The sequence below is a fragment of the Phyllobates terribilis genome, unplaced genomic scaffold (genome assembly GCF_046119375.1).
Source record: "Phyllobates terribilis strain yellow unplaced genomic scaffold, ASM4611937v1 Scaffold_27__1_contigs__length_16484149, whole genome shotgun sequence".
Lineage (NCBI taxonomy): Eukaryota > Metazoa > Chordata > Amphibia > Anura > Dendrobatidae > Phyllobates > Phyllobates terribilis.
In genome coordinates this window covers 13,316,922-13,329,645 of record NW_027362787.1, presented here as the reverse complement: position 1 = coordinate 13,329,645, position 12,724 = coordinate 13,316,922, and the positions used below count along the sequence as shown (strand labels likewise).

General features: G+C 49.9%; 6 non-coding genes and 1 pseudogene across 6 annotated transcripts; all 7 read right to left on the bottom strand.

The window, feature by feature from the left end:
* Window positions 1–171: 171 nt before the first annotated feature.
* Window positions 172–287, bottom strand: LOC141178086 (U2 spliceosomal RNA; annotated as a pseudogene).
* A 1,115-nt stretch (window positions 288–1,402) lies between these two features.
* LOC141177643 (U2 spliceosomal RNA) lies at window positions 1,403–1,593 on the bottom strand. Its single transcript, XR_012254219.1, has one exon. It is a non-coding gene; the product is annotated as a U2 spliceosomal RNA (small nuclear RNA).
* Window positions 1,594–2,708: 1,115 nt separating this feature from the next.
* LOC141177570 (U2 spliceosomal RNA) lies at window positions 2,709–2,899 on the bottom strand. The gene has a single exon (XR_012254153.1). It is a non-coding gene; the product is annotated as a U2 spliceosomal RNA (small nuclear RNA).
* A 1,115-nt stretch (window positions 2,900–4,014) lies between these two features.
* Window positions 4,015–4,205, bottom strand: LOC141177597 (U2 spliceosomal RNA). Its single transcript, XR_012254177.1, has one exon. It is a non-coding gene; the product is annotated as a U2 spliceosomal RNA (small nuclear RNA).
* A 2,174-nt stretch (window positions 4,206–6,379) lies between these two features.
* LOC141177014 (U2 spliceosomal RNA) lies at window positions 6,380–6,570 on the bottom strand. The gene has a single exon (XR_012253649.1). It is a non-coding gene; the product is annotated as a U2 spliceosomal RNA (small nuclear RNA).
* A 1,115-nt stretch (window positions 6,571–7,685) lies between these two features.
* Window positions 7,686–7,876, bottom strand: LOC141177568 (U2 spliceosomal RNA). Its single transcript, XR_012254151.1, has one exon. It is a non-coding gene; the product is annotated as a U2 spliceosomal RNA (small nuclear RNA).
* A 1,115-nt stretch (window positions 7,877–8,991) lies between these two features.
* On the bottom strand, window positions 8,992–9,182 carry LOC141177013 (U2 spliceosomal RNA). Its single transcript, XR_012253648.1, has one exon. It is a non-coding gene; the product is annotated as a U2 spliceosomal RNA (small nuclear RNA).
* Window positions 9,183–12,724: the final 3,542 nt, after the last annotated feature.

Here is a 12,724-nt window from a genome sequence, read left to right as displayed (position 1 = left end):
ACGAAGCCAAGTCTTTCTGGGGTTCCCAGTCCCAGTAAGCTTGGACTCCCACCAGGGCGCCTACTCCTGGGGCACATTGCTCCAAAGCCCTCACACTTACCCAGCCTAGTGACTTCGATCCTGGAGGGCCATGTTTTCCATCAGATAACTCTATGAGCCACCTGGCGTACTAACAAGTGCACCAAACCAGTGTGTAATATGCATCAATTTACTAGGGCAGCCCAAGGACAAAACTGCCTTTTAAAAAGATACTACACTTGATCTTAGCCAAAAGGCCGAGAAGCGATAACCAGAATTGGTTTCAAACTACGGAGCCACCCAAGGATCCTGAAAAGTCCATTTGTGGAGATGAGCTCCTGGACTCCCGTTAAGAAGACATGTTGTCAACCTCTAGATCCCTTACATGCCTGCACTTTTCGGCTTGCTGCTGCTGCAATCCACGCGTTTTAGATCTGCATAACTCCACCTCTTTAAACACAGCACCTTCACCCCCTGCTGTTCCCACCCGCCTCAACACCGTTGGAAGGGAGGAGAACCAATTAAGGCGGGGGGTGGGGTGGAACGAGCAGCTGTCTACCCTTAGCAGGAGGGCTCCTGATTACATACCTCTCCTGCTGCTGCTGCTGCTGGCTGTCCAGCAGCAGACTGAAGGTGGCTGCTGCTGTGCACAGGTATATAAAGGCTCAGAGCCTATTATGACACGCGCAGCCAGCGTTCCATTGCCACATTCCATCTACTGCAGGCAGGATACCTGGCTGGCTGAATGTCGCTGAGAAGCTCACAGAGACCGCCATAAGCAACAGTTTAACAGAATGCCACAGACTAATCAACCAAACTTTTTGGGTTGGGTTCTCTTTTATAGTCTGCAGGCATTAAATGAAAGAAGTCAGTGTTCCAGCAGAAGGAGACAACGTTTCAGAAAAGGCATTGTAGCAAACCAAAAAAGAAATTTTAAGCGCAGCAGAGTAACCAGCGCACATACCTGTTAGCTCAGGTGAGTTTAAAAGGCTGCTGTTGATAACAAGGGCATTTGCTAAATAGATGGTGTGTGTGCAACAATATACTGAAAGGTCAATTATATTGTGCAGCTTATCTCACCACCTGTAGTTATTTAGGTGAAAGCTCCAAAATGCTTGCCTAATATGTCTGTTTATCCAAAAGGAAGTAAAAAGGGAGAGCTAGAAAGATAGCATTGCATCACATTACATGGCAATGCAATGCACAGTTGCTGAAGTTGAACCAAAATGAGCTTGTAATCTGGCTTCTGCAACTTTGAACATGAAAAATCCAATGAGGAGAAGAAAAGCAAAGCCAAAGAGTCCATCCCAAAATCCGACAAACAAGCAAAATGAACAAAAAACATTGAATTCAATTCTTTCTGATTTTAGAAACTGCATTAAAGAAGGGGTGCACCGGTCCTGGAGATACTGCAATACCAGGTCAATACGTGGAGTGGACAGAGCAAGCTCTTTTTCCATCTCCCTGTTCTAAAAATCCATTTAATATATGGTCCCCAGATAGGGGACGTATTAGATATTAAACTGATAAGAACAGATACTACACTTGATCTTAGCCAAAAGGCCGAGAAGCGATAACCAGAATTGGTTTCAAACTACGGAGCCACCCAAGGATCCTGAAAAGTCCATTTGTGGAGATGAGCTCCTGGACTCCCGTTAAGAAGACATGTTGTCAACCTCTAGATCCCTTACATGCCTGCACTTTTCGGCTTGCTGCTGCTGCAATCCACGCGTTTTAGATCTGCATAACTCCACCTCTTTAAACACAGCACCTTCACCCCCTGCTGTTCCCACCCGCCTCAACACCGTTGGAAGGGAGGAGAACCAATTAAGGCGGGGGGTGGGGTGGAACGAGCAGCTGTCTACCCTTAGCAGGAGGGCTCCTGATTACATACCTCTCCTGCTGCTGCTGCTGCTGGCTGTCCAGCAGCAGACTGAAGGTGGCTGCTGCTGTGCACAGGTATATAAAGGCTCAGAGCCTATTATGACACGCGCAGCCAGCGTTCCATTGCCACATTCCATCTACTGCAGGCAGGATACCTGGCTGGCTGAATGTCGCTGAGAAGCTCACAGAGACCGCCATAAGCAACAGTTTAACAGAATGCCACAGACTAATCAACCAAACTTTTTGGGTTGGGTTCTCTTTTATAGTCTGCAGGCATTAAATGAAAGAAGTCAGTGTTCCAGCAGAAGGAGACAACGTTTCAGAAAAGGCATTGTAGCAAACCAAAAAAGAAATTTTAAGCGCAACAGAGTAACCAGCGCACATACCTGTTAGCTCAGGTGAGTTTAAAAGGCTGCTGTTGATAACAAGGGCATTTGCTAAATAGATGGTGTGTGTGCAACAATATACTGAAAGGTCAATTATATTGTGCAGCTTATCTCACCACCTGTAGTTATTTAGGTGAAAGCTCCAAAATGCTTGCCTAATATGTCTGTTTATCCAAAAGGAAGTAAAAAGGGAGAGCTAGAAAGATAGCATTGCATCACATTACATGGCAATGCAATGCACAGTTGCTGAAGTTGAACCAAAATGAGCTTGTAATCTGGCTTCTGCAACTTTGAACATGAAAAATCCAATGAGGAGAAGAAAAGCAAAGCCAAAGAGTCCATCCCAAAATCCGACAAACAAGCAAAATGAACAAAAAACATTGAATTCAATTCTTTCTGATTTTAGAAACTGCATTAAAGAAGGGGTGCACCGGTCCTGGAGATACTGCAATACCAGGTCAATGCGTGGAGTGGACAGAGCAAGCTCTTTTTCCATCTCCCTGTTCTAAAAATCCATTTAATATATGGTCCCCAGATAGGGGACGAATCAGATATTAAACTGATAAGAACAGATACTACACTTGATCTTAGCCAAAAGGCCGAGAAGCGATAACCAGAATTGGTTTCAAACTACGGAGCCACCCAAGGATCCTGAAAAGTCCATTTGTGGAGATGAGCTCCTGGACTCCCGTTAAGAAGACATGTTGTCAACCTCTAGATCCCTTACATGCCTGCACTTTTCGGCTTGCTGCTGCTGCAATCCACGCGTTTTAGATCTGCATAACTCCACCTCTTTAAACACAGCACCTTCACCCCCTGCTGTTCCCACCCGCCTCAACACCGTTGGAAGGGAGGAGAACCAATTAAGGCGGGGGGTGGGGTGGAACGAGCAGCTGTCTACCCTTAGCAGGAGGGCTCCTGATTACATACCTCTCCTGCTGCTGCTGCTGCTGGCTGTCCAGCAGCAGACTGAAGGTGGCTGCTGCTGTGCACAGGTATATAAAGGCTCAGAGCCTATTATGACACGCGCAGCCAGCGTTCCATTGCCACATTCCATCTACTGCAGGCAGGATACCTGGCTGGCTGAATGTCGCTGAGAAGCTCACAGAGACCGCCATAAGCAACAGTTTAACAGAATGCCACAGACTAATCAACCAAACTTTTTGGGTTGGGTTCTCTTTTATAGTCTGCAGGCATTAAATGAAAGAAGTCAGTGTTCCAGCAGAAGGAGACAACGTTTCAGAAAAGGCAATGTAGCAAACCAAAAAAGAAATTTTAAGCGCAGCAGAGTAACCAGCGCACATACCTGTTAGCTCAGGTGAGTTTAAAAGGCTGCTGTTGATAACAAGGGCATTTGCTAAATAGATGGTGTGTGTGCAACAATATACTGAAAGGTCAATTATATTGTGCAGCTTATCTCACCACCTGTAGTTATTTAGGTGAAAGCTCCAAAATGCTTGCCTAATATGTCTGTTTATCCAAAAGGAAGTAAAAAGGGAGAGCTAGAAAGATAGCATTGCATCACATTACATGGCAATGCAATGCACAGTTGCTGAAGTTGAACCAAAATGAGCTTGTAATCTGGCTTCTGCAACTTTGAACATGAAAAATCCAATGAGGAGAAGAAAAGCAAAGCCAAAGAGTCCATCCCAAAATCCGACAAACAAGCAAAATGAACAAAAAACATTGAATTCAATTCTTTCTGATTTTAGAAACTGCATTAAAGAAGGGGTGCACCGGTCCTGGAGATACTGCAATACCAGGTCAATGCGTGGAGTGGACAGAGCAAGCTCTTTTTCCATCTCCCTGTTCTAAAAATCCATTTAATATATGGTCCCCAGATAGGGGACGTATTAGATATTAAACTGATAAGAACAGATACTACACTTGATCTTAGCCAAAAGGCCGAGAAGCGATAACCAGAATTGGTTTCAAACTACGGAGCCACCCAAGGATCCTGAAAAGTCCATTTGTGGAGATGAGCTCCTGGACTCCCGTTAAGAAGACATGTTGTCAACCTCTAGATCCCTTACATGCCTGCACTTTTCGGCTTGCTGCTGCTGCAATCCACGCGTTTTAGATCTGCATAACTCCACCTCTTTAAACACAGCACCTTCACCCCCTGCTGTTCCCACCCGCCTCAACACCGTTGGAAGGGAGGAGAACCAATTAAGGCGGGGGGTGGGGTGGAACGAGCAGCTGTCTACCCTTAGCAGGAGGGCTCCTGATTATGTGACACCCCAGGGGTCTGGTTGCCACAGTGATAGAGATATTACGTCTGAGAGCAGGTGGGAGGTCCTTTGGTCAGGGATCCTGTGCATGCCACACCTCCTGCCCAGTCTTGGGAGGGGAAGGACTTCCCCTATATAAACCTGGGGCTGAGGCAGAGTAGGGAGTTCTGAGAGGAGAAGACAGGGAGCAGAGCTGCTCTATGGGCTCTGCTCCACAGGCAGGCCCTGTCCAGGGGCCTGAGCCTGGAGACAAGTGGAGTAGAGACAAGAAGCAGCATAGGAAACAGCAGAGTTACAAGGAGTCAGGGGCTGGCAGCTGCAGAGCTCGCCCTGACTAAGAAGACTTCTTTCCGGACCCGGAGTCCGAGGCTGTGGGGGCTAACTCTTACCCAGCAGCAGAATCCGTCAGGCAGGGGATTTCAGGTCCTCTGGCCCAGAAGCCCGAAGGCACGGTCACACGCGTGGGACCAGCACCGCCATCGTGGAGCGGAAGCCATTAGAAGGCCCCGAGTCACCGGCCATACGGGTGAGCACCACACGGTACACTCAGGGACGTGGGCTACTTACATCAGCTTCTAGCAAGGTAGCCAGAAGAGTACAGTCAGTTTGGGAGGCCTACAACTACGCCTGGCCAGGGGAGATCCCATCTGCTCAAGGACTGACCAGGCCCCGTTCGCTAGCAAGTACTCCGGGAGGGTCTATCGTTGTTACCAGTAAAGACCCTGAACTACACCGTACCGTCTCTGAGTGGTTCCTGCTACCCCCATCATCCACGTCGGCTGCCCTGAGACCATACCCCTCCCGTTGGGGGTTATACTATCACGCTGCATAATCCTACCATCGGCCTCAGCGGTCTGCCCCGCAGCAGCAGCTCCCTGGCTGCACTCAACGGGTGGCGTAGTCATCAACTATTTACTACTAGTAGACTGCCGTCCAGTTTGACTCCCTGGGCACGGACCGGGTCACCGCCACGAGACTACAACCCTCCACGGATCCGGCTCCGGGTAAGCTCCCGCGTGCGCACCGCAGCGCGACACAGGCCCAGGGGCGCGTCAATTACATACCTCTCCTGCTGCTGCTGCTGCCGGCTGTCCAGCAGCAGACTGAAGGTGGCTGCTGCTGTGCACAGGTATATAAAGGCTCAGAACCTATTATGACACGCGCAGCCAGCGTTCCATTGCCACATTCCATCTACTGCAGGCAGGATACCTGGCTGGCTGAATGTCGCTGAGAAGCTCACAGAGACCGCCATAAGCAACAGTTTAACAGAATGCCACAGACTAATCAACCAAACTTTTTGGGTTGGGTTCTCTTTTATAGTCTGCAGGCATTAAATGAAAGAAGTCAGTGTTCCAGCAGAAGGAGACAACGTTTCAGAAAAGGCATTGTAGCAAACCAAAAAAGAAATTTTAAGCGCAGCAGAGTAACCAGCGCACATACCTGTTAGCTCAGGTGAGTTTAAAAGGCTGCTGTTGATAACAAGGGCATTTGCTAAATAGATGGTGTGTGTGCAACAATATACTGAAAGGTCAATTATATTGTGCAGCTTATCTCACCACCTGTAGTTATTTAGGTGAAAGCTCCAAAATGCTTGCCTAATATGTCTGTTTATCCAAAAGGAAGTAAAAAGGGAGAGCTAGAAAGATAGCATTGCATCACATTACATGGCAATGCAATGCACAGTTGCTGAAGTTGAACCAAAATGACCTTGTAATCTGGCTTCTGCAACTTTGAACATGAAAAATCCAATGAGGAGAAGAAAAGCAAAGCCAAAGAGTTCATCCCAAAATCCGACAAACAAGCAAAATGAACAAAAAACATTGAATTCAATTCTTTCTGATTTTAGAAACTGCATTAAAGAAGGGGTGCACCGGTCCTGGAGATACTGCAATACCAGGTCAATGCGTGGAGTGGACAGAGCAAGCTCTTTTTCCATCTCCCTGTTCTAAAAATCCATTTAATATATGGTCCCCAGATAGGGGACGTATCAGATATTAAACTGATAAGAACAGATACTACACTTGATCTTAGCCAAAAGGCCGAGAAGCGATAACCAGAATTGGTTTCAAACTACGGAGCCACCCAAGGATCCTGAAAAGTCCATTTGTGGAGATGAGCTCCTGGACTCCCGTTAAGAAGACATGTTGTCAACCTCTAGATCCCTTACATGCCTGCACTTTTCTGCTTGCTGCTGCTGCAATCCACGCGTTTTAGATCTGCATAACTCCACCTCTTTAAACACAGCACCTTCACCCCCTGCTGTTCCCACCCGCCTCAACACCGTTGGAAGGGAGGAGAACCAATTAAGGCGGGGGGTGGGGTGGAACGAGCAGCTGTCTACCCTTAGCAGGAGGGCTCCTGATTACATACCTCTCCTGCTGCTGCTGCTGCTGGCTGTCCAGCAGCAGACTGAAGGTGGCTGCTGCTGTGCACAGGTATATAAAGGCTCAGAGCCTATTATGACACGCGCAGCCAGCGTTCCATTGCCACATTCCATCTACTGCAGGCAGGATACCTGGCTGGCTGAATGTCGCTGAGAAGCTCACAGAGACCGCCATAAGCAACAGTTTAACAGAATGCCACAGACTAATCAACCAAACTTTTTGGGTTGGGTTCTCTTTTATAGTCTGCAGGCATTAAATGAAAGAAGTCAGTGTTCCAGCAGAAGGAGACAACGTTTCAGAAAAGGCATTGTAGCAAACCAAAAAAGAAATTTTAAGCGCAACAGAGTAACCAGCGCACATACCTGTTAGCTCAGGTGAGTTTAAAAGGCTGCTGTTGATAACAAGGGCATTTGCTAAATAGATGGTGTGTGTGCAACAATATACTGAAAGGTCAATTATATTGTGCAGCTTATCTCACCACCTGTAGTTATTTAGGTGAAAGCTCCAAAATGCTTGCCTAATATGTCTGTTTATCCAAAAGGAAGTAAAAAGGGAGAGCTAGAAAGATAGCATTGCATCACATTACATGGCAATGCAATGCACAGTTGCTGAAGTTGAACCAAAATGAGCTTGTAATCTGGCTTCTGCAACTTTGAACATGAAAAATCCAATGAGGAGAAGAAAAGCAAAGCCAAAGAGTCCATCCCAAAATCCGACAAACAAGCAAAATGAACAAAAAACATTGAATTCAATTCTTTCTGATTTTAGAAACTGCATTAAAGAAGGGGTGCACCGGTCCTGGAGATACTGCAATACCAGGTCAATGCGTGGAGTGGACAGAGCAAGCTCTTTTTCCATCTCCCTGTTCTAAAAATCCATTTAATATATGGTCCCCAGATAGGGGACGAATCAGATATTAAACTGATAAGAACAGATACTACACTTGATCTTAGCCAAAAGGCCGAGAAGCGATAACCAGAATTGGTTTCAAACTACGGAGCCACCCAAGGATCCTGAAAAGTCCATTTGTGGAGATGAGCTCCTGGACTCCCGTTAAGAAGACATGTTGTCAACCTCTAGATCCCTTACATGCCTGCACTTTTCGGCTTGCTGCTGCTGCAATCCACGCGTTTTAGATCTGCATAACTCCACCTCTTTAAACACAGCACCTTCACCCCCTGCTGTTCCCACCCGCCTCAACACCGTTGGAAGGGAGGAGAACCAATTAAGGCGGGGGGTGGGGTGGAACGAGCAGCTGTCTACCCTTAGCAGGAGGGCTCCTGATTACATACCTCTCCTGCTGCTGCTGCTGCTGGCTGTCCAGCAGCAGACTGAAGGTGGCTGCTGCTGTGCACAGGTATATAAAGGCTCAGAGCCTATTATGACACGCGCAGCCAGCGTTCCATTGCCACATTCCATCTACTGCAGGCAGGATACCTGGCTGGCTGAATGTCGCTGAGAAGCTCACAGAGACCGCCATAAGCAACAGTTTAACAGAATGCCACAGACTAATCAACCAAACTTTTTGGGTTGGGTTCTCTTTTATAGTCTGCAGGCATTAAATGAAAGAAGTCAGTGTTCCAGCAGAAGGAGACAACGTTTCAGAAAAGGCATTGTAGCAAACCAAAAAAGAAATTTTAAGCGCAGCAGAGTAACCAGCGCACATACCTGTTAGCTCAGGTGAGTTTAAAAGGCTGCTGTTGATAACAAGGGCATTTGCTAAATAGATGGTGTGTGTGCAACAATATACTGAAAGGTCAATTATATTGTGCAGCTTATCTCACCACCTGTAGTTATTTAGGTGAAAGCTCCAAAATGCTTGCCTAATATGTCTGTTTATCCAAAAGGAAGTAAAAAGGGAGAGCTAGAAAGATAGCATTGCATCACATTACATGGCAATGCAATGCACAGTTGCTGAAGTTGAACCAAAATGAGCTTGTAATCTGGCTTCTGCAACTTTGAACATGAAAAATCCAATGAGGAGAAGAAAAGCAAAGCCAAAGAGTCCATCCCAAAATCCGACAAACAAGCAAAATGAACAAAAAACATTGAATTCAATTCTTTCTGATTTTAGAAACTGCATTAAAGAAGGGGTGCACCGGTCCTGGAGATACTGCAATACCAGGTCAATGCGTGGAGTGGACAGAGCAAGCTCTTTTTCCATCTCCCTGTTCTAAAAATCCATTTAATATATGGTCCCCAGATAGGGGACGTATCAGATATTAAACTGATAAGAACAGATACTACACTTGATCTTAGCCAAAAGGCCGAGAAGCGATAACCAGAATTGGTTTCAAACTACGGAGCCACCCAAGGATCCTGAAAAGTCCATTTGTGGAGATGAGCTCCTGGACTCCCGTTAAGAAGACATGTTGTCAACCTCTAGATCCCTTACATGCCTGCACTTTTCGGCTTGCTGCTGCTGCAATCCACGCGTTTTAGATCTGCATAACTCCACCTCTTTAAACACAGCACCTTCACCCCCTGCTGTTCCCACCCGCCTCAACACCGTTGGAAGGGAGGAGAACCAATTAAGGCGGGGGGTGGGGTGGAACGAGCAGCTGTCTACCCTTAGCAGGAGGGCTCCTGATTATGTGACACCCCAGGGGTCTGGTTGCCACAGTGATAGAGATATTACGTCTGAGAGCAGGTGGGAGGTCCTTTGGTCAGGGATCCTGTGCATGCCACACCTCCTGCCCAGTCTTGGGAGGGGAAGGACTTCCCCTATATAAACCTGGGGCTGAGGCAGAGTAGGGAGTTCTGAGAGGAGAAGACAGGGAGCAGAGCTGCTCTATGGGCTCTGCTCCACAGGCAGGCCCTGTCCAGGGGCCTGAGCCTGGAGACAAGTGGAGTAGAGACAAGAAGCAGCATAGGAAACAGCAGAGTTACAAGGAGTCAGGGGCTGGCAGCTGCAGAGCTCGCCCTGACTAAGAAGACTTCTTTCCGGACCCGGAGTCCGAGGCTGTGGGGGCTAACTCTTACCCAGCAGCAGAATCCGTCAGGCAGGGGATTTCAGGTCCTCTGGCCCAGAAGCCCGAAGGCACGGTCACACGCGTGGGACCAGCACCGCCATCGTGGAGCGGAAGCCATTAGAAGGCCCCGAGTCACCGGCCATACGGGTGAGCACCACACGGTACACTCAGGGACGTGGGCTACTTACATCAGCTTCTAGCAAGGTAGCCAGAAGAGTACAGTCAGTTTGGGAGGCCTACAACTACGCCTGGCCAGGGGAGATCCCATCTGCTCAAGGACTGACCAGGCCCCGTTCGCTAGCAAGTACTCCGGGAGGGTCTATCGTTGTTACCAGTAAAGACCCTGAACTACACCGTACCGTCTCTGAGTGGTTCCTGCTACCCCCATCATCCACGTCGGCTGCCCTGAGACCATACCCCTCCCGTTGGGGGTTATACTATCACGCTGCATAATCCTACCATCGGCCTCAGCGGTCTGCCCCGCAGCAGCAGCTCCCTGGCTGCACTCAACGGGTGGCGTAGTCATCAACTATTTACTACTAGTAGACTGCCGTCCAGTTTGACTCCCTGGGCACGGACCGGGTCACCGCCACGAGACTACAACCCTCCATGGATCCGGCTCCGGGTAAGCTCCCGCGTGCGCACCGCAGCGCGACACAGGCCCAGGGGCGCGTCAACTTTGGCGTAGTCGGCAGGATCTCGTGCCCGCAACCACCGGGTACTGCGTGCCTGAAAAGCAAAGACTGTTCAAACTTACCAGTGGTGAAGATTCCCGCTATCCGTGGAGGTTTCCCGCCATCCGGCGCCATCTTCTACCTTCTTCCCGCCATCCGCGAAGTTTTCCCGCCATCCGGCGCCATCTTCGACCTTCTTCCCGCCATCCGTGGAGTTTTCCCGCCATTGGACGCCATCTTGAGGACGCCGCGCGGGAAGAAGAGGGGCGTGGACTCCGAAAGCGCGCGAGAACTGAAGCCCCGCCTCACGTCCGGACGTTGCGTAAGGTCCTGGAAGGAGCCCAGCAGACGCCGACGTCACAGGAGCGCGACGCCAGGTCCTCTACCCCGACGATTGACTGCGGAGCCGCGGCCTACGGAAGAGGATCTCCGGAAGGTAGGCCACGGTCCACTAGGGGGGAGGAGGACACCAGGAACGGACAGCAAGATGGCGGACCGGCAGCAGACTAAGCTGCCCAGCATCGGCAGTGCCCCAGTCGTCGCCGGCCCCGACCAGCACCGGGAGAAGACGCGTGACGCAGGAGCGGTCGCGGGAGCAGGTAAGAGGAGTCTCCCTGTCCCGGACGCTGCCAGCGTCAGCCTGCTCCCGGGCCCCCTGGTGGAGCCGCCGATTTCGGGCTCTGCAGACGCCGACCTGCTCCAGCCCCCGCAACAAGCCCTGCGGCCAAGCCCTCCAGCCCTGGGCACTACCACCACCAGCCCGCGCCCAGGCCCAAAGTTGCACCCTCTGACCCCGGGCGTCATCAACGGCGACCCTCTCCACGCCTGGTCGCAAGGCCTGAACTCCCCAGGTGCAAAAGGACTGTACGCCCTCCACGTTAACCAAGGAGGAGCTGCAGTACTACCAATACGAGGAAAGCCAAGAGGACCCGGACGGGTCTGAAGCCTACACACAAGAAGGAGCAGGAGGATGCCGTTACTGAAGTACGGTAAAGTGGAACTGTACATAGTTACCCGTAGGGGTACTTGTGTTGCTAATTAAAATATGGTCCCCGTTGGGACAAATGTGAACTGTTCCCGTGTGTCCCCTATCCTTAACCAGGCTGAGGACTGTGAGCAGCCATCCCATCTCCCCACAGGCTGAGGACTGTGAGCAGCCAATCCTTATCCCCACTGGCCGAGGACTGAGAGCGGCCATATCTTGTAAATATTATGTGTTTCCAGTTATTTATAGGAGTCCTTGGTGGATTTACCGGGAATCCTTTGTACAGTTAGTGGAGCGTAACCCAGGATGGACTAAAAGACTGTTAAGGACTCGGGGTAGGACAGACCCCTACCTGGTTACGTCTCCCTGTTTTGGTGAAATGGACACCTTGCTTTCTTCAAAGACTGCACCCGGTTACGGACACGCCGTGACCAGCTTTATGCGTTTCCTTATTGTAATGTTATTGTTTATACTTTGTTATGTTACAAAAATATGTTTAGTCCCGGACTACTAAATTTCACTAGGGGGGAATGTGACACCCCAGGGGTCTGGTTGCCACAGTGATAGAGATATTACGTCTGAGAGCAGGTGGGAGGTCCTTTGGTCAGGGATCCTGTGCATGCCACACCTCCTGCCCAGTCTTGGGAGGGGAAGGACTTCCCCTATATAAACCTGGGGCTGAGGCAGAGTAGGGAGTTCTGAGAGGAGAAGACAGGGAGCAGAGCTGCTCTATGGGCTCTGCTCCACAGGCAGGCCCTGTCCAGGGGCCTGAGCCTGGAGACAAGTGGAGTAGAGACAAGAAGCAGCATAGGAAACAGCAGAGTTACAAGGAGTCAGGGGCTGGCAGCTGCAGAGCTCGCCCTGACTAAGAAGACTTCTTTCCGGACCCGGAGTCCGAGGCTGTGGGGGCTAACTCTTACCCAGCAGCAGAATCCGTCAGGCAGGGGATTTCAGGTCCTCTGGCCCAGAAGCCCGAAGGCACGGTCACACGCGTGGGACCAGCACCGCCATCGTGGAGCGGAAGCCATTAGAAGGCCCCGAGTCACCGGCCATACGGGTGAGCACCACACGGTACACTCAGGGACGTGGGCTACTTACATCAGCTTCTAGCAAGGTAGCCAGAAGAGTACAGTCAGTTTGGGAGGCCTACAACTACGCCTGGCCAGGGGAGATCCCATCTGCTCAAGGAC